General features: G+C 48.6%; 1 long non-coding RNA gene across 2 annotated transcripts in view; it reads right to left on the bottom strand.

Moving 5' to 3' along the window:
* Positions 1-14,914, bottom strand: part of LOC149123770 (uncharacterized) — a 31,711-nt gene extending 16,797 nt beyond the window's left edge. Inside the window, exons 1-2 of one of the 2 annotated variants that reach the window (XR_016214112.1) lie at positions 14,086-14,914; positions 12,940-13,054 (exon numbers count right to left, since the gene is read on the bottom strand). This is a non-coding gene — a long non-coding RNA (uncharacterized LOC149123770). Of the gene's footprint in view, positions 1-12,918; positions 13,055-14,085 lie in introns of both variants that reach the window. The other variant, XR_016214111.1, reaches the window with a different exon arrangement.
* Positions 14,915-18,164: the final 3,250 nt, after the last annotated feature.

Genomic DNA, 18,164 nt, shown 5'->3' with positions numbered 1-18,164 from the left:
ATTCAAAAAAATCAAAATTGTACAATGCATCTTCTCTCATCACAATGGAATTAAGCTGGAAATCAACTCAGGAATCCCTAGAACATAGCAAACTCATGGAGACTGATCAACATTCTCTTGAGTGAACAGTGGGTCATAGAAGAAATCAAGAGAGAAATTAAAAATTTTCTGGAAATGAGTTAAAGTGACAATACAGCATATCAAAACTTATGGAATGGCCGGCGCCGTGGTTCACTAGGCTAATCCTCCGCCTGCAGTGCTGGCACACCGGCTTCTAGTCCCGGTCAGAGCACCGGATTCTGTCTCGGTTGCCCCTCTTCCAGGCCAGCTCTTTGCTGTGGCCTGGGAGTGCAGTGGAGGATGGCCCAAGTCCTTGGGCCCTGCACCAGCATGGGAGACCAGGAGAAGCACCTGGCTCCTGGCTTCGGATCAGCGCGGTGTGCTGGCCTCAGTGCGCTGGCCGCAGCGGCCATTGGAGGGTAAACCAATGGCAAAGGAAGACCTTTCTCTCTCTCTCTCTCACTGTCCACTCTGCCTGTCCAAAAAAAAAAAAAAAAAAAAAAAAACACAACTTATGGAATACAGCAAAAGCAGTGTTAAGAGGAAAATTTATAGCATTCGGTGCCTAGGTCAAGAAATTGGAAAGGCACCAAATGAGTGAGCAATCAATGCATCTCAAGGACCTAGAAAATAGCAAACCAAACCCAAAACTAGTCAAAGAAAAGAAATTAAAATTAGAGAAGAAATCAACAAAATTGAAACAAAAAAATACAAAAGATTAGTAAAACAAAGAGCTGGTTTTCTTAAAAAATTTTACCAAATTGACACACCATTGGCCCAACTAAGGAAAAACAAAGAAGACCCAAATCAATAGAATTAGAGATGAAAAAATGAAATGCAGTTTTTGGTTCCAAGATTGCAGAATAGCCAACAGGGTAGTCTTTTACACAGGCGAAATTAACAGTAAAAAGGTGGAGAAAGTACATTCTAGAGTAAAGTTGCATGGGAAACTGCAGTGGGACATCCAGTGAAAGCAGTAGGAGCGGCCAGAATCTGGGCAGAAGCTGAAGACACACAGTGGGGTACAGCAAGACAACATAGTACCCAACAACTTGGATCCAGGAAGGGGGGTGCCTGCCAGGTGAGATCAGACTCCAGGGCCCATGCCCATGCCTGAGAGGCAAAACCTGGTGAAATGCACCCCTTCAAGCCCACCTGGGATCCCTTGGAACAGCAGGGCGACCACATATCCAAAAGTGGGAGGAAAGGAAAAAGGATGGAGTGTCTCTCCCCTCCCTTCTCCCTCCTGCAGCAGTGACCTGCAGCCAGTGGTGGGAGGGCCCGTGCCATTTTTGGACTTGGGCATGTAGCAGCCACCCCAGATTGTGTGTGCACACCCAGCAATTCTTGGGGTCACCATCCACCCAGTCAGTGGGGGCACCCACAGCAGTACAGGAGCAACAGATGAGGTGGCCTCCATCACACTAAGCTGTACTCACTCAGCAATGGGAGGGGAGGAGAAGCGTAGCCCGTTGTACTTTCCTAAATGACCAGTACAATTGTGAAGTGAGCAGGACTGTGGCTGGTGGGTACAGTGTGTGCCTGTGACTCAGGGATCTTGCTAGAGAGAAAAACCCATGTACCCTACTGGCATCAAATCTGGTTGGGAGGACAGGACTCCATCCAGGGAGCTGGAAACCACATGGACAGCTGCCCTGGGAGTGCCGAGGCCCCCCTGCTGTCAAGAGGGCTAACAGGGAATTGTGGCTCCACCTGTATTCCCAGACCCCAAGAGCCCTGATTATTGAGACTGAGAAAACTCTGTGATCACGTGAAAGGAGATAGGCTATGGCTGGGTTCTGGGCAATCAGATGCTGCAGTGTGTTCTAAGCTCCTCAGGGGCTTAGAGCAGCTTATAGGTGAGGGAACAGTGCTCATGGGAGGGGCTGGGAAGGTCATGTGCGCATCAGTGTGCATGAGTGTTTAACACACTGGGGGCTAACACCTGGGTACTCCACAGCCAGGAGGACAAAGATTGCACCAACAGAGGTGATCATTCCTCTTCATCCAGTTAACCAGAGGAAAGTTATTACAACCAACCTGGGTGTTACCCCAGATACTTGATGCATCCTTCAGCACTGACCGGAGCTCTCTGGCCATACCCACCACACACCTCTTGGTATTCACTGAAAGCATTGACATTCCACCAAACCATAGAGGCACAGTTCAAAGATAAAAAGCCATCAGAGGAAAAAAAATTTACAGATGTCTGAAAATAAATAAAAACTCAAGAAACAAGAATAAGGAAGATATTATGACCTCTGCAAAGAAGTGAACAACATTTCAATATTAGAATGAGATGATAAAGAGATTGAGGAAATGCCCGAAATGGAATTCAAAAAATTAATCATAGGATTACTCCAAAGTAATCACAAGCAAATCCAATAAAAACAAACATAATATGAAAGAAAATTTCTCACATAAAATTGAGATTTTAAAGATAAATAAAAATGAATACTAGAAATGGAAAACACGGTAGATCAAATAAAAATGCAGTGGAAAGCCTCAAAAACAGAGTTACTGAGGCAGAAAAAAGAATATCTGACCTAGAAAACAAACCTCTGGAAATTTTAGAGTCAGACCAAAAATAAGAGGAAGAAATTAGAAAACTTAAAAACAATGTTAGAGATATATGGGGCACTATCAAACAGTCCAACATATAGTTCTTAGGAGAGCCTGAGGAGAAACAAAAGAAGAGAATAGAGGCCTACTTAAAGAAATAATTACAGAAAACTTCCCTAACCTGAACGGAAGGTCCAAGTACAGGAAGCACATAGAGCTCCTAACAGATATGACCAGAAAAGATCTTCACCACAACACATTGAAATCAAACTTTCCACAGTAAGGCATAAAGAAAAGATTCTAAAATATGCACAAGAGCAACACTAGATTACCTTGAGATGATGTCCCATTAGACTAACAGTGGACTTATCAGAAACCTTACAGGCTAGAAGACAATGGCAAAATATAGTCGAAATCTTAAGAGAAAAAAATTGTTAACCCAGAATACTGTAACCCTGAAAAGCTCTCATTTATGAGTGAAGGTGAAATAAAGACCTTCCAAAACAAACATAAATTGAAAGGATTTATTACCACACGTCCAACCTTACAAAAGATGCTAAAGGATGTGCTACATATAAAAATGGAAAGAAACCCACCATCATGAAAGAATGCAAAGACAGAAAGTTCTCCAGTAGAAGTACAAAAGAAACCCAAAGTAAATGATATGAATATTCATGAAAAATGGCAGGTCCAAGTGATTACTTATCAATACTTACCTTGAATGTAAATGGCCTCAACTCTCCAGTTAAAACTCTCTGAATAGATAAAAAAAAATCCCATTTATCAGCTGCCTACAAGAAACACATGTCGCCAACAAAGATACACATAGACTGAAAGGATGGAAAAAGATATTCCATGTGAATGGGAAAAGGGGGGGGGGCAGGTGTAGCCACTCTAATATCAGACAAAACAGACTTTGTCTCATTTAACAATTTTTGAGTTAAAGAAGGACATTTTGAGGCTGGTGCTCTGATGTAGCAGGTAAAGCTACCACCCGCAGTGCTGGCATCCCATATGGGCACCCATTTGAGTCCTGGCTGCTCCACTTCCTATCCAGCTCTCTGCTATGGCCTGGAAAAGCAGTAGAATATGGCCCAAGTCCTTGGGTCCCTATACCCCCAAGGGAGACTCAGAAGAAACTCCTGGCTTTGGATTGGCACAGCTCCAGACGTTGAGGCCATCTGGAGGGTAAACCAGTGGATGAAAGACCTCTCTCTCTCTCTGCCTCTCCTTCTAACTCTTTCAAATAAATAAAATCTTTTTTTTTTTTAAAAAAAAAGGACATTATGTAAGCTTAATGGATCAAGATGTGACTATAATAAATGTACATGCACCCAATTATAGGGCACCTGGCTACTTAAAGGATCTCTTAACAGATCTAAAGGGAGACATAGACTCCAATACAACAGTAATGGGGGACTTCAACACCCCACTTTCATCAATGGATAGATCAACCAGACAGAAAATAAACAAAGAGACAACAGAGCTAATTGACAATATGGACCCAATGGACCTAACTGATATCTACAGAACTTTTTACACCATCCCACACCCACCACACCCCCCCACCTACCCCACCCCACCCCCACACCCCCACCCACCCCACCCCACCCCCACCCCACCCCCACCCCACCCCCCGTTGCAGAATACACATTCTTCTCAGCAGTACATGGAACTTTCTCCAGGATAGACCATATACTAGGCCATAAAGTAAGTCTCAGCAAATTCAAAAAAATAAAATTACACCATGCACCTTCTCTAATCACACGGATTGAGGCTTGAAACCTACAACTCAAGAATCTCAAGAACATATGCAAACACATGGAGACTAAATACCAGGCTCCTAAATGAACAGTGGGTTTTAAAAGAGAAATTTTAAAGATTTCTGGGAATGAATGAAGATGACAATACAATATATTAAAACTTAGGGGATACAGAAAAAAGCAGTATTAAGAGGGAAGTTTATAGCAATTAGTGCCTACATCAAGAAATTGGAAAGTCACCATATAAATGAGCTGTCAATGCATCAAGGACCTCAAAAAAAAAAAAAAAAGACCACAAATTAGTAGGAGGAAATAAATAAAATTAAGGAAGAAATAAACAAAATTGAAACCAAAAACAAATACAAAAGAGCAATGAAATGAAGAGCTGGTGTTTTGAAAAAATAAACAGAATTGACACACCATTGGCCCAACCAAAAAAACTAAAAACAGGGAGAAGACCCAAATCAACAAAATCAGAGATGAAAAAGGAAACTTAACGACAAAAAAAATCATCAGGAATTACTACAAAGAGCTGTATGTCAACAAATCAGGAAACCTAGAAGAAATGGATGGATTCCTGGACACATACAACCTACCTAAATTGAGTCATGAAGACATAGAACACCTAAACAGACCAATAATCAAAACAGATATTCAATTGGTAATAAAGACCCAACAAAGAAAACCCCAGGTACCAATTGCTTTAAGGTTGAATTCTACCCAAACTTTAAAGAAGAACTAATTCCAATTCTCCCGCTATTCAAAACAACTGAAATGGAGGGAATTCTCCCAAACTCCTTCTATGTAGACAATATCACCATAATTTCCAAGTCAGAAAAAGATATGACAGAGAAAGAGAACTATAAAGAAATATCCCTCATGAATACAGACATAAAAATCCTCAACAAAATACTAGCCAATCAAATCCAACAACACATCAGAATGATCACTCAGGCAGACCAAGTGGGATTTATCCCTGGTATGCAGGGATGGTTCAACATTCAAAAATCAATGAATGTGATCAACCACATTAACAAGCAGAAGACCAAAGACATTATCTTAATAGCTGCAGAGAAAGCATTTGACAAAATTCACTGTTTTATGATGAAAACCTTAAGCAAACTGGGTATGGAAGGAACATTCATAAACATAATCAAAGCAATCTGTAAGAAATCCAGAGCCAGCATCCTGAATGGGGAAAAACTGGAGGCATTCCTATTAAGATCTAGAACCAGACAAGGATGACCACTCTCACCATTGCTATTTTAATATAGACTTGGAAGTTTTAGCCAGAGTCATCAGGCAAGAAAAAGAAATCAAAGGGATACAAATAGGGAAAGAAGAAATCAAACTATCTTTATTTGCTGTTGTCATGATTCTATATGTAGGAAACCCAAAAGACTCCACAAAGAGACCACTGGAATTCATAAAAGAGCTTGCTAAAGTAGTAGGATGTAAAATCAACACACAAAAATCAATGGCCTTTGTAGACACAGACAATGCCATAGTTCAGAATGAATTTCCAAGATCAATTCCATTCACAATAGCTATAGAATTTTAAAAATCTTGGAATAAATTTAACCAAAAACATCAAAGATCTCTGATGAAAATTCCAAGACATTAAAGAAATAGAAGAAGCCATTTAAAAATGGAAAAATCTTCCATGTTCATGGATTGGAAGAATCAATATCTTCAAAATGTCCATACTACCAAAAGCAATTTATAGATTCAATGCAATACCAATCAAAATACCAACAACGTTCTTTGTAGATCTAGAAAAAAATTATGCTAAAATTCACATGGAAACACAAGAGACCCTGAATAGCCAAAGCAGTCTTATACAACAAAAACAAAGCTGGAGAGGCCAGCACTGTTGCATAGCATATAAAGCCGCTGCCTACAGTGCTGGCATCCCATACAGGCACTGGTTCAAGACCCGGATGCTCTACTTCTGATCCAGCTCTCTGCTAAACAGTGGAAGATGGCCCAAGTGCTTGAGTTCCTACATCCATGAGGGAGACCTGGAAGAAGCTCCTGGCTCCCAGCTTCAGATCAGGGCAGCTACAGGTTTTGTGGCCACTTGGGGAGCGAGCCAGAAGGTGGAAGACTTCCCTCTCTCTGCCTCTGCCTCTCTGCAACTCTGCCTTTCAAACAAATATTCAAAAAAAAAAAAAAAAAAAGCTGGAGGCATCACAATACCAGACCTACAGGGCAGTTATAATCAAAACAGCATAATACTGGCACAAACACAGACGTGTAGACCATTGCAGCAGAATAGAAACCCCAGAAATAAATCCATGTATCTACAATCAACTTCTCTTTGACAAAGGAGCAAAAATCAATTCCTCGAGCCAAGACAGTCTCTTCAACAAATGATGTTGAGAAAACTGGGTCTCTACATGCAAAAGTATGAAACAAGACCCCTACCTCACACCTTACACAAAAATCTACTCAAAATGGATCAGAGACCTAAATCTATGACATGAAACCATCAAATTACTAGAGAATATTGGGGAAACCCTACAAGACACTGGCACAGGGAAGGACTTCTGGGAAAAGACCCCAGAAGCACAGGCAATCAAAGCCAAAATTAACAAGTGGGATTACATAAAACTGAGAAGCTTTTACACCGCAAAAGAAACATTCAGCAAAGTGAAGAGGCAATCAACAGAGAAATTATTTGTAAATTATGCAACTGATAGAGGATTAATAACCAGAATATATAGAGATCAAGAAACTCCAGAACAAAACAAACAACCCAGTGAAGAGATGGGCAAAGGACTTAACAGGCATTTTTCAAAAAAAGAAATCCAACTGCCCAGACACATAAAAAAACACTCAGGATCACCAGCCATCAGGAAAATGCAAATCAAAACCACAATGAGGTTTCACCTCTCCCCAGTTATAATGGCTTTCATATAGAATTCAACAATCAACAAATGCTGGTGAGGATATGGGGGGCGGGGGGAAGTACTCTAATCTACTGTTGATGGGAATGTAAACTGGTAAAGCCACTGTGGAAAACAGTATGGAGATACCTCAGAAAGCCGAATATGGACCTACCATATGACCCAGCCATCCAACTCCTGGGAATTTACCCAAAGGAAATGAAATCAGCATATGAAAGAATGATCTGTACTCCCATGTTCATTTTAGCTTAATTCACAATAGCTAAGATATGGAATCAACCCAAGTATCCATCAACTGAAGACTGGATAAGGAAATGATGAGATCTATACACCATGGAATACTATACAGCAGTGATAAATGAAATCCGGTCGTTTACAACAAAATGCATGAAACTGGACAACATCACAGATAGTGGAATAAGCCAGCCCTGAAAGGACAAATACCGTATGTTCTCCTTGACCTGTGATAACTAATAGAATACCTACAAGCTAATCTATGGAAGTGAAATTGACACTTTGAGAAGCAATGACTTTGAACAGCCCTTGTCTTGACTGTTGAGAAAGTTTTTTTTCCATATTGTTGAACTCAACACAGATTTAATCTTATGTGTATAAAGTTAATTGAAAGTAGAGCTTAGTGAAAAATAAGAATGGGAATAGGAGAGGGAGGAGGAAGAGGGATGGGAGAGTGAGTCGGAGGGTGGGTATTGTGGGAAGAATCACCATGTTCCTAAAGTCGTAATTATGAGTGTATGAAGTCTATATTCCTTAGATAAAAAGTTTCTGGGGAAATAAATAAAAGGTGGAAGGGAGGGGAGCAGCACCAGACTCCACCCTCAACCAGTGACCCTGCTACCCCAGGGTCTCACCACATACCCTTTTTTTTTTTAATATTTATTTGAAAGGCAGAGTTATAGAGAGGCAGAGAGAGAGAGGAAGGAGGAAGGGGGTGGTCTTCCATCCGCTGGTTCACTCCCCAGATGGCCACAATGCCAGAGCTGTGCCAATCTGAAGCTGGGAGCCAGGAGCTTCTTCTGGGTCTCCCATGCAGGTGCAGGGCCCAGGAACTTGGACCATCCTCTACTGCTTTTCCAGGCCATAGCAGAGAGTGGGATCGAAGAGCACCTGGGATGCTGGCATTGCAGGCTGAGGCGTTACCTGCTACACCACAGCAACGGCCCTACCCACCCCTTATTAAACAATCCAACCACTGAGCTCCAGCTTTGTGTCACGGCCGAAACCGGGAGCCAGGAACTCAAACCGAGTCTCACAAGTGGGTGGCAGGAACCAACTACTTGAGCCATCACCTGCTGCCTCCCAAGGTTGGTGACTTGTATTTTGATGGTGACCCATCACATGAAGTCAGGTGTGGAACTGCCCACCCGGGGCATCGTGTCAGCACTCAGAACGTTTCCGAGTTGGGAGCATTTTGGGTTTTGAATGTTCAGATTAGGGATGCTCATCTTATACCTCCACCAAACTTAGCTGAGTTAGCAGCAGCAGCAGCAGCAATCCTTCCTCATGGAGGAAGACTTTGTAGCACAGACCAGGCATGCAGGACCACGGGGGAAGAATGAGCTATCTCATTAGGATTCCGGTCTTTTCTTGTCCCCACTGTTCAGACAGAGGCACTGGCAGCATCTCAGGGGACACAGAACTAAGATAACCCTGAAGAGGCATCACGACCCTTCAGTTAGGTAACTCCCACACCTGTTGGCCAGCCGGATGCTTTGTGGCTGCCTTTAACCCAGATTTCCCCCAGGTGCTGACCCAAAGTGCTCGATGGAGCTATTATGAGGCTCCCGTGGCATCAAAGCTTCCCCCTCGATGATGAGGTCAGAGGTCAGCTGCTGCCGTGAAGTCAGAGTTCCAGGGCCCCACCCAGCCCACCTGGATCCCGTTCCATGTCCATGACCCTTGGACAATCTACTCAGTGTGCACCTGCCAGGTGGCACCCCTGCGGGCTTCTCTCCCACTCGGCTCCTCCTAAGACGTGTTTCCCATGCAGAGGGCATAGAGGTGACTCCTGGCTGCCTGGCTCGCTACCTGCAAACCTGGGCCCCCTCCAGGGCAGAGCATCAGACACACAGCCCAGAGAGGAGGAGCCACGCTGGCGATGGGCAGGACACAGGGTGTGCAGCACAGGGCCTGGCAGGAAAAGGTGCTTGGAACGCCTCTGTAAGACCGCTACCGCAGAGCCCCGGCTGAACCTACTGCCAGCCAGCCCGCAGCATGGAAGGGAGAAGCTGGGCCTGCCTTGGGAAAGATGCGCCCCCCACCCCCGACACCCCACCTCGTGTTTGGCTAGACTACCACATGGTTGGCAGGTGGGGAGAAGTGGCCCCGTGTGGGGAGCAATCCGGACTGGACTAAGTTACTCGAATTAGGACTTATTCTATGCATCTGCTCTCCCACAATATGGCGCTGGGAGAGAAGTAAACAGCTTCCGCACAGCTGCCTCCAGTTCAACCAATTAACTGTAGGACTTGCTCCTGATTGGAGAGCAGCGTACTCAGCCGAGTTGGGATTGGCGGAGGAGGACTATAAAGGAGGAGAGAGACGGCATGCACCAGGAACATCTATGGGGAACATCTAAGGGAACCCGTGCAGCCCCCAGAGAGCCGGCCGGCGGTGTGCCGCTCCCCTGCGGAAGTGGGGAATGCGGCCAGGGGGAACTGCCCTTCCACGGAGGTGGAAGGGATAGTAGCCAACCCGGGAAGAACCAGCAGCAAACCCGGGGAGGGCCGAGCAGACGAAAGAACAGCGCAGGGTCCTGTGTCGTTCCTCCACGAAGAGGGGGAGCGACATAATGGTGCCGTGACTCGGATAGGAAACCTAGCTCGGATAGGAAACCTAGGACGGATAGAAAACTTAGGAGGGAAGAAACGTGACTCGGATAGGAAACCTAGGACGGATAAAAAACTTAGGAGGGAAGAAACGGGAAGAACTGGGAAAATACCGGAGAGAGAGACTAGCAAACAGCCTAGGGAAAAGCCGGACGAAAAAGGAGCCGGAAGAAGCTATTGAAAGCCTAGGCATAGATTCGGATACGGACTACGGGGGGAAGCTGGGAGAAATCTCTAAGGTCGAAAGCGAAAGTGAAAGCTAGAACAAACAGACTCGGACGCGGACTGTGGGGAGAGGCCAGGAGAAATGAGGGAGGAATATCGTTGGAGGAAAGCTTGGGGAAACATACCGGGTAGAGAAAAATGTTAGGGAAATTGAAGCCGCGGGGGGCAGGCCAAGGCGGAAACGAAAGCCACTTTGGGATTCTCAAGTTAGCCCGGGAATAGGGGGCGAAAAGTTAAAACCAGAAGCTGAGACGCAAGCCAGATTGGGATCCGTCTGATTAGCCCGGGGAGCAAAGGACGGGAAGCCAGATCGTGGGGCGGAGACGTACGCTGGGTTGAATTCGCCAGGCTAGCCCGGGGAACTTAGATTGAATCCTAGTGGCGGAGACGCAAGCTACGCTGTGTTACTCGCGGAAGCCGCCGCGTGCAGAGAGAGCACGGGGCGTGAATAGATAGGGAACGCTGGCGTAGGCCGTGGTTCAGACGCGAAAGGGTTAAGCGTGGAGACCGCGGACCGCGCAAAGCCGGGAAGCCGCGCAGAGAGGCGCGCGGGCTGAAGCGGCGCAGAGCCGGGAACCCGCCGGCGGGGCGAGGTGCCGGAAAGCCGCAGGGATAAGAGAAACAGAAGTTTGGAAGTGAAGTAAAAGAGAAATGGGAATGCTGGAAGATAGAAGTGAAATGGGAGAGGTAGGAATGCCCGGAGATAGAGAAATAGAGAAAAATAAGGCCTCCCCTCAACATGCCAATTAGAAGGCTTGGATTCGGTCTGCCTGATTTAAGGCGGTAAGCGCCAGCAAAGCTCGACCAGAGTATGAGCTGCAGGTCACCGAAGATAGGCACGAACCAACACTAATAAGTCTCCCCCACAATAAGGCAATGAGAAGGCTTGGATTCGGTTTGCCTGATAGGTTTTGTAAGCCCCTGCGGGCAGAGCAGAGCATGCGCTGCAGGGCACCGAACACAGGCATGCATCAGCGCCTAAAAACCTCCTCACAATGGCGAAGAGAGGACCCGGATTCGGTTTTCCTGATTGATAGGACTTGTAAGAGCCTGTGGCAACTCTAGCAAGTAGAGCAGAGTGTGTTCCGCGGGACACCGAAGACAGGCGCGTATCAACGCTAAAAAATAAAAAGAAAGGGGGATCTGTGGGGAGCAATCCGGACTGGACTAAGTTACTCGAATTAGGACTTATTCTATGCATCTGCTCTCCCACAATATGGCGCTGGGAGAGAAGTAAACAGCTTCCGCACAGCTGCCTCCAGTTCAACCAATTAACTGTAGGACTTGCTCCTGATTGGAGAGCAGCGTACTCAGCCGAGTTGGGATTGGCGGAGGAGGACTATAAAGGAGGAGAGAGACGGCATGCACCAGGAACATCTATGGGGAACATCTAAGGGAACCCGTGCAGCCCCCAGAGAGCCGGCCGGCGGTGTGCCGCTCCCCTGCGGAAGTGGGGAATGCGGCCAGGGGGAACTGCCCTTCCACGGAGGTGGAAGGGATAGTAGCCAACCCGGGAAGAACCAGCAGCAAACCCGGGGAGGGCCGAGCAGACGAAAGAACAGCGCAGGGTCCTGTGTCGTTCCTCCACGAAGAGGGGGAGCGACAGCCCCGCCTCCCCCACCCCTGCTGTGCAGAGAACATGCGGCCTCAGGACACGACCTAGGTCGCAGGTGAACTTCAGCATTCGGTCAAGGTCCCTCACAAATCCACACTGGGAAACTGAAAAAGGCCCTTCTGATGGGACGCTTCCTGTGGCCTTCCATGGGCACCTAATCCAGCCCCCGGTTTTCTAGACCTGAGTGGGCCTGTGTTCCCTCCTCGTCAGCCCACTTCCGGCCTCCAGTCTTCCACTCTCAGAAAGAGCAGGCTGAGTGGGCATTGGTGCAGCGGTTAGGGCTCCACTTGGGACGCCCCCGGCTCTGCCTCCGATTCAGCTTCCTGCTAATGCTCACTCTAGGGAGCAGCAGGTGATGGCTCCGTACTTGGGAGACTGGGATTGGGTTCCAGGCTCCTGGTTTCAGCCTGGCCCAGCTTTGCTTGTTGTGGGCATTTGTGGGGTGAGCTGGAGGATGAGTCTCTCTCTCTCTGCCTTTTAACTAAGATGAAAATAAATATTTTTAAGAAACAGGAATGTCACTGAAGGCCTTAATGAGCACTAATTTGGGGAGTATCTGAGGTCAGACTGGAGGCTCAGGACTGAGTAGGAGGTACAAGCACGGATGTGGCAAGCAGAGGAAGCTTTTTTTTTTTTTTTTTTAAATCTTGCTTGTGAACAGGAGGCTAGAGTCTGGAAAGAAGTTAGAAGCTAAGAACCAAGCCGTCTGCCCTCACACTCAGCCTGGACACAGAGAGGTGAAACCACTCCTTTCCACCCTGTTAACTTGACAATGCTGTTCCACTGTCTTCATTTGCATTTCCAGACTCTTCTTTCCAAGCAAACTTGGGAGACACCACCCCAAGGTCCCCTCCAGTCTTCAGTGGACAGAATCCACAGTCCTAGCTAATGCATCCTGACTGTTACCCAGTCATAAATCCCCACAGTGGCAGGCCCACCTGAAACCAAGCTTCCAGTACCTTCTGAACTTGGTTCCCCAACGCCGAGACACGGCCCAAGCTCTGTTGTCCTCCCCTACAGGTACATGGCAGTAAACTCAACTTTGTCCTAGCAGCAGGTAGGCTGGTAACACTCCTAGAAAGAGGAGGAGATACCTGAGTGTGGGCAGGTGCGTAGTGATGGCAGCAGGAGGGTCACAGTGTTCTCACCTGACAGTTTGGGTTTTCCCTTCAAACAACAGGTAAGGCCCATCCAAACGGGATAAGGGAAAGAGGCACTTAGCCTAGTGGTTAAGATACCACATTCATTATGATTTCATTCACAGCTTTGCTCTTCGACTCCAGTTTCCTGCTAATGCAGACCCTGGGAGGCAGCGACAAAGGCTGCCTCTGGGTTCTTGCCACTCTCGTGGGTGACCTAGATTACATTCCAAGCCCCTGGCTCCAGCCCTGGCCCAGCCCAGGCCATTGCAGGCATTTGGAGAGTGAACCAGCTGATGGGAGCTCTGCCTCTCAACTCGGTGAAAACCTGTGAAGGGAATAATTTGCCTTTCCCACTTCGAAGCTGGAGCGGGTAGGGACTGGGGCTCAGCAGGTTCCTCGCCTCCAGCCCAGAACAACCACACGTGCTGGCTGCTGCAGGCCCCTGGGTTCAACTCTGGAGGAGAAGGAGGGAGACAATGCTTGAGAGGGGAGATTCAGGGTTGCTCCGCCAACACCCGCCACACCTTGGGACAGGGTGGAATTCATAGTGTAACTTGAGCCTCCCACCAGCCTGAAAGTCCCCAGGCATCCCATCACATCAAGCCTGGTACCCCCGGGGTACTCACAGCCCCTGAGGCCTTCTGAGGAGGCCTTCCCTGGGCCACGGCGGCCCTTGCCACTGGGCACTGGTGCTGTGCCAAGGGGCCAGAGCAGTATCATACTCTCAAAAAGTAGTGTCTCGTCTAAATCCCTCCCCCTTCCTGAGCATAGGCCCGCAGGGCTCTCCTGGCATGGAGCAGCCCTCTCTTGTCTCAGGCCTGGGCCTTGAGGCAGGGGCGCAGGTGCACCCGTGGGAGCGCACACACAGGGCACAGGGAGGGGACACTCAGTGGCTTTCCGCATGTGCCCCATCCCCACTGCCTGTAGAACCCACCTCGTCCAGAGTTCCCCGGTAGCACAGACCTGGTTGGATTCCAGCTGCCCTCAGCCCAAGCCTCTGCTGTTGGGGTAATAATTCTCTGTCGCAGGTAGGTCACCATGAGGCTACTGGGGTTGGTGAGACAAGCCCGGGGTGACCAGGGGATCCGCCATGCTGCCCCATCACGCCACGGGAAGGTGAAGGCACTCGGTGAGAAATGGCCCCTCCCAGGCGTGCTCACCTGGGACAGCTTTATTTTGTTTTGTCTGAGGATTTGATGAGGGAGGAGGGGGCACCTACATCTAAGGCCAAGGTCATGCAGCCCAGCTCTTGCAGTTAGTCAAAAGAAGCAGGAAAGGGATTATTGAAGAAAGCTCAGCTCACAGATCACTGTTTTTCAGGTGTTTAAAAACATCACACAAGGCCAGTGTTGGTCTTAGTGGATAAAAGCCGCTACCTACAATGCCAGCATCCCATAGGGGAGCTGGTTTGAGTCCCAGCTGCTCCACTTCTGATCCAGCTCCCTGCTTATGTGACTGGGAAAGCATCAGAAGATGGTCCAAGTGCTTGGGCCAACATAGGAAACCCAGAAGAAGCTCCTGGCTCCTGGCTTCAGAACACCCCAGCCCTGGCCATTTCAGCCATTTTTGGAGTGAACCAGCTGATGGAAGATCTCTCTCTTTCTCTCTCTAACTCTGCCTTTCAAATAAAAATCTTTTTAAAAAAGTTTGCCAAGAATAAAGGGCTGAGAGATACAAAAGAACAAGTACTGAGTGAGGCACTGATAAGAGTACTTAGAGGCCAGCTCTGTGGCTCACTAGGCTAATCCTCCGCCTGCGGTGCCAGCACCCCGGGTTCTAGTCCCGGTCGGGGCGCCGGATTCTGTCCCGGTTGCTCCTCTTCCAGTCCAGCTCTCTTCTATGGCCCGGGGGTGCAGTTGAGGATGGCCCAAGTGCTTGGGCCCTGCACTCGTGTGGGAGACCAGAAGGAAGCACCTGGCTCCTGGCTTCAGATTGGCGTAGCACGCTGGCTGCAACACGCCAGCCCTAGCGGCCACTTGGGGGGTAAACCAATGGGAAAGGAAGACCTTTCTCTCTCTCTCTCTCTAACTCTGCCTGGAAAAAAATAAAAAGTACTTAGAATAGGTAAATCCATGGACACAATGAGGAACAGTGGGGGCTGGCTGGCACTGTGGTGTGTTGGGTAAGACCACCACCTGCAACCCACCTGAAACACAGGCATCCCATATGGGCAGCGGTTCGAGTCCTGACTCTTCCACTTCTGATCCAGCTCCCTGCTAACATGCCTAGGAAAGCAGTGGAGGATGGTCCACGTACTTAGGCCCCTGTATCCATGTGGGAGACCCAGAGTAAGTCCTGGCTCCTGGTTTCAGCCTGGCCCAGCTCTGGCTGTTGTGGCCCTCTGGGGAGTGAACCAGCAGATGGAAGATCTCTCTCTCTCTCTCTCTCTCTCTGAATTTCAAAATAAATAAATCTTTAAAAAATGAGTAAAAGTGGCTCCCGGGCACTAGGGAAGGAAGAAATAAAGGGAGCTATTATTTAGTGGGTACGGGTTCCTCTTTGTTGTGCAGAGAAGGTTCTGGAAGGGATGGTGGTAATGGTTGCACACATTGTGAATCTCCTGAACATCACTGAAAAACAGGTGGATTTCTTGTTGTGTGTATTTTACCACAATTAAGAAAACAAAAGCTAAAGGGCTGAGCAGGCCAGAGAAGCTGTGTGGGGGAACGAGAGGCCCGGGACAGGGTGGGGCCCAGCTGGGGCCAGGGCCTCCAGCACGCAAGGCTGTGGTGCGGGCGCCTCGTGGTTCTTCCATAGCTGTGCATAGCTCAGCCCTACATGTGCTCCCCTGATGGCATTTGGAATAGAGGGCCGCGTGGTTGCCCAGCTGGCACGTCCCACTGAGTCCACCCCAGCACCAGCCAGTTCCTTCCTGCCCAGTGCGCATCCTCCCTTGTCTCCTGGTGGCTGCTGGTGACTGAGGGAGGGACCCACGCAGTCAGCTGCCTCCCCTCTCACGAGTGGCAGCCAAGAAGACAGGCTGCCCCTCACTAATGCTGTGGCAACCATAAGGTATGAACTCTGCAAGATCCACAGCGTATTTTTTTCATTTTTATTTACTTATTCCAAAGGGAGGAAGAAGGGGAGAGGGGGAGAGGGAAAGGGAGAGAGGGAGGGGGGGAGGGGGGAAGGAGGTGGGGAGAGGGAGAGGGAGAATATCTCCATCTGCTGGCTTACTCCCCAGATGACTGCACTAGCAGGGGCTGAGCCAAGCTGAAGCCAGGTCCCAGGACCTCCATCTGGATCTCCCACACGGGCAGCAGAGATCTAAGTGTTGGAGCCACCACCTGCTGCCTCCCAGGGAGCACATTAAAGGGAAGCTGGAATTGGAAGCGGAGCCAGAACTCAAACACAGGCACTTGGTAGGGGATGCAGGCTTCCCAGGCGCTGTCGTCACTACTGCTCCGAAAGCCTGCCCCAGGCAGGAGCATCTCCCAGAAGTCCCTCTGCTCTGCTTCTCTTACCTCGTTCTCTGTGTCTGACATCTGCCGCCACAAGATGCTGTAGTCCAAACCACCCCCAAGTCTTAGGCTTGCAAACTAACAGCCGTTCATTATTTCTCATGACTCTAGGGGTTGGCTGGGCGGCTCCGCCGACCCGAGTCAAGCTCAGCTGACCTCTACCATGCTCACTTAGGTGTCCACAGTCAGCTGAGGGCCGGTCGGTCTTGGCTGGCCTCAGCTGGAATGACTTAGCTCTGCTCCACATGGGCTCTATCCTTTAGCAGGCTGGAGTGGGCTTGTTCTCACAGTGATGGCTGTCAAAGAGAAGCTGCCCTGGAAAGAGTTAAACAGGCAAGGAAAACCTTATTCAAGACTATGGCCCTGGGGCTGGGGCCAGTGTTGTGGCTCAGCAGGTTAAGCCGCTGTCTGCAGGGCCAACATCCCATAGGGGCTCCAGTTTGAGTCCTGGCTGCTCCATTTACGATCCAACTCCCTGCTAATGTGCCTGGGAAAGCAGTGGAGGATGACCTAAGTCCTTGGGCCCCTGCACCATGTAGAAGATCTATAAGAAGCTCCTGCCTCCTGGCTTCAGTCTGGCCCAACCCTGGCCGTTGCAGCCATCTGGGGAGTGAACCAGCAGATGGAAGATATCTCTCTCTCTCTCAATCTGTTATTCTGACTTCCAAATAAATAAAATAAATCGTTTTTTAAAAAGAGACTATTGCTGGCCGGCGCCGCGGCTCACTAGGCTAATCCTCCGCCTAGCGGCGCCGGCATACCGGGTTCTAGTCCCAGTTGAGGCGCCGGATTCTGTCCCGGTTGCCTCTCTTCCAGGCCAGCTCTCTGCTGTGGCCTGGGAGTGCAGTGGAGGATGGCCCAGGTGCTTGGGCCCTGCACCCCATGGGAGACCAGGAAAAGCACCTGGCTCCTGGCTCCTGCCATCGGATCAACGCGGTGCGCCGGCTGCAGCGCGCCGGCCACGGCGGCCATTGGAGGGTGAACCAACGGCAAAGGAAGACCTTTCTCTCTCTCTCTCTCTCTCTCTCTCTCTCACTGTCCACTCTGCCTGTCAAAAAAAAAAAAAAAAAAAAAAAGAGACTATTACAACAGTGGAAAGAGATGGAGCTCAATTCTTGCCACGACAGAAGCAGCTGGGAATTCATAGCTAATGAGCAGGTGAAGGAGTTGGTCAGTGGATGGAAACTCAGAAGAGAAACTTGGCTAGGCATTGAGGTCAGGGGGTTTTTGCTAAGCTGGCTTGGCAGAATTTTTGCTGAACTGGGCTTTGCAGGCCAAGGACAGGACATGAGCAAGAAGAGGGTGCGCAGAAGTCTGTCTAAAGTGGGGTTCGGGGAGGCGTTTGATACAGCAGTGGAGACGCTGCATCCCATATCAGAGTGCCTGGGTTTGAGTCCTGCCTCAAACCTGTTTCTAATTCCAGCTTCCTTCTTCTTTTTTTTTTGGATAGGCAGAGTGGACAGTGAGAGAGAGAGAGACAGAGAGAAAGGTCTTCCTTTGCCGTTGGTTCACCCTCCAATGGCCGCTGCAGCCGGCACACCGCGCTGATCCGAAGCCAGGAGCCAGGTACTTATCCTGGTC

This window comes from Oryctolagus cuniculus, chromosome 10 (assembly GCF_051225735.1).
Source record: "Oryctolagus cuniculus isolate XC-2025 breed Fujian yellow rabbit chromosome 10, ASM5122573v1, whole genome shotgun sequence".
Classification (NCBI taxonomy): domain Eukaryota; kingdom Metazoa; phylum Chordata; class Mammalia; order Lagomorpha; family Leporidae; genus Oryctolagus; species Oryctolagus cuniculus.
This window is presented reverse-complemented; position numbering and strand designations above follow the sequence as displayed.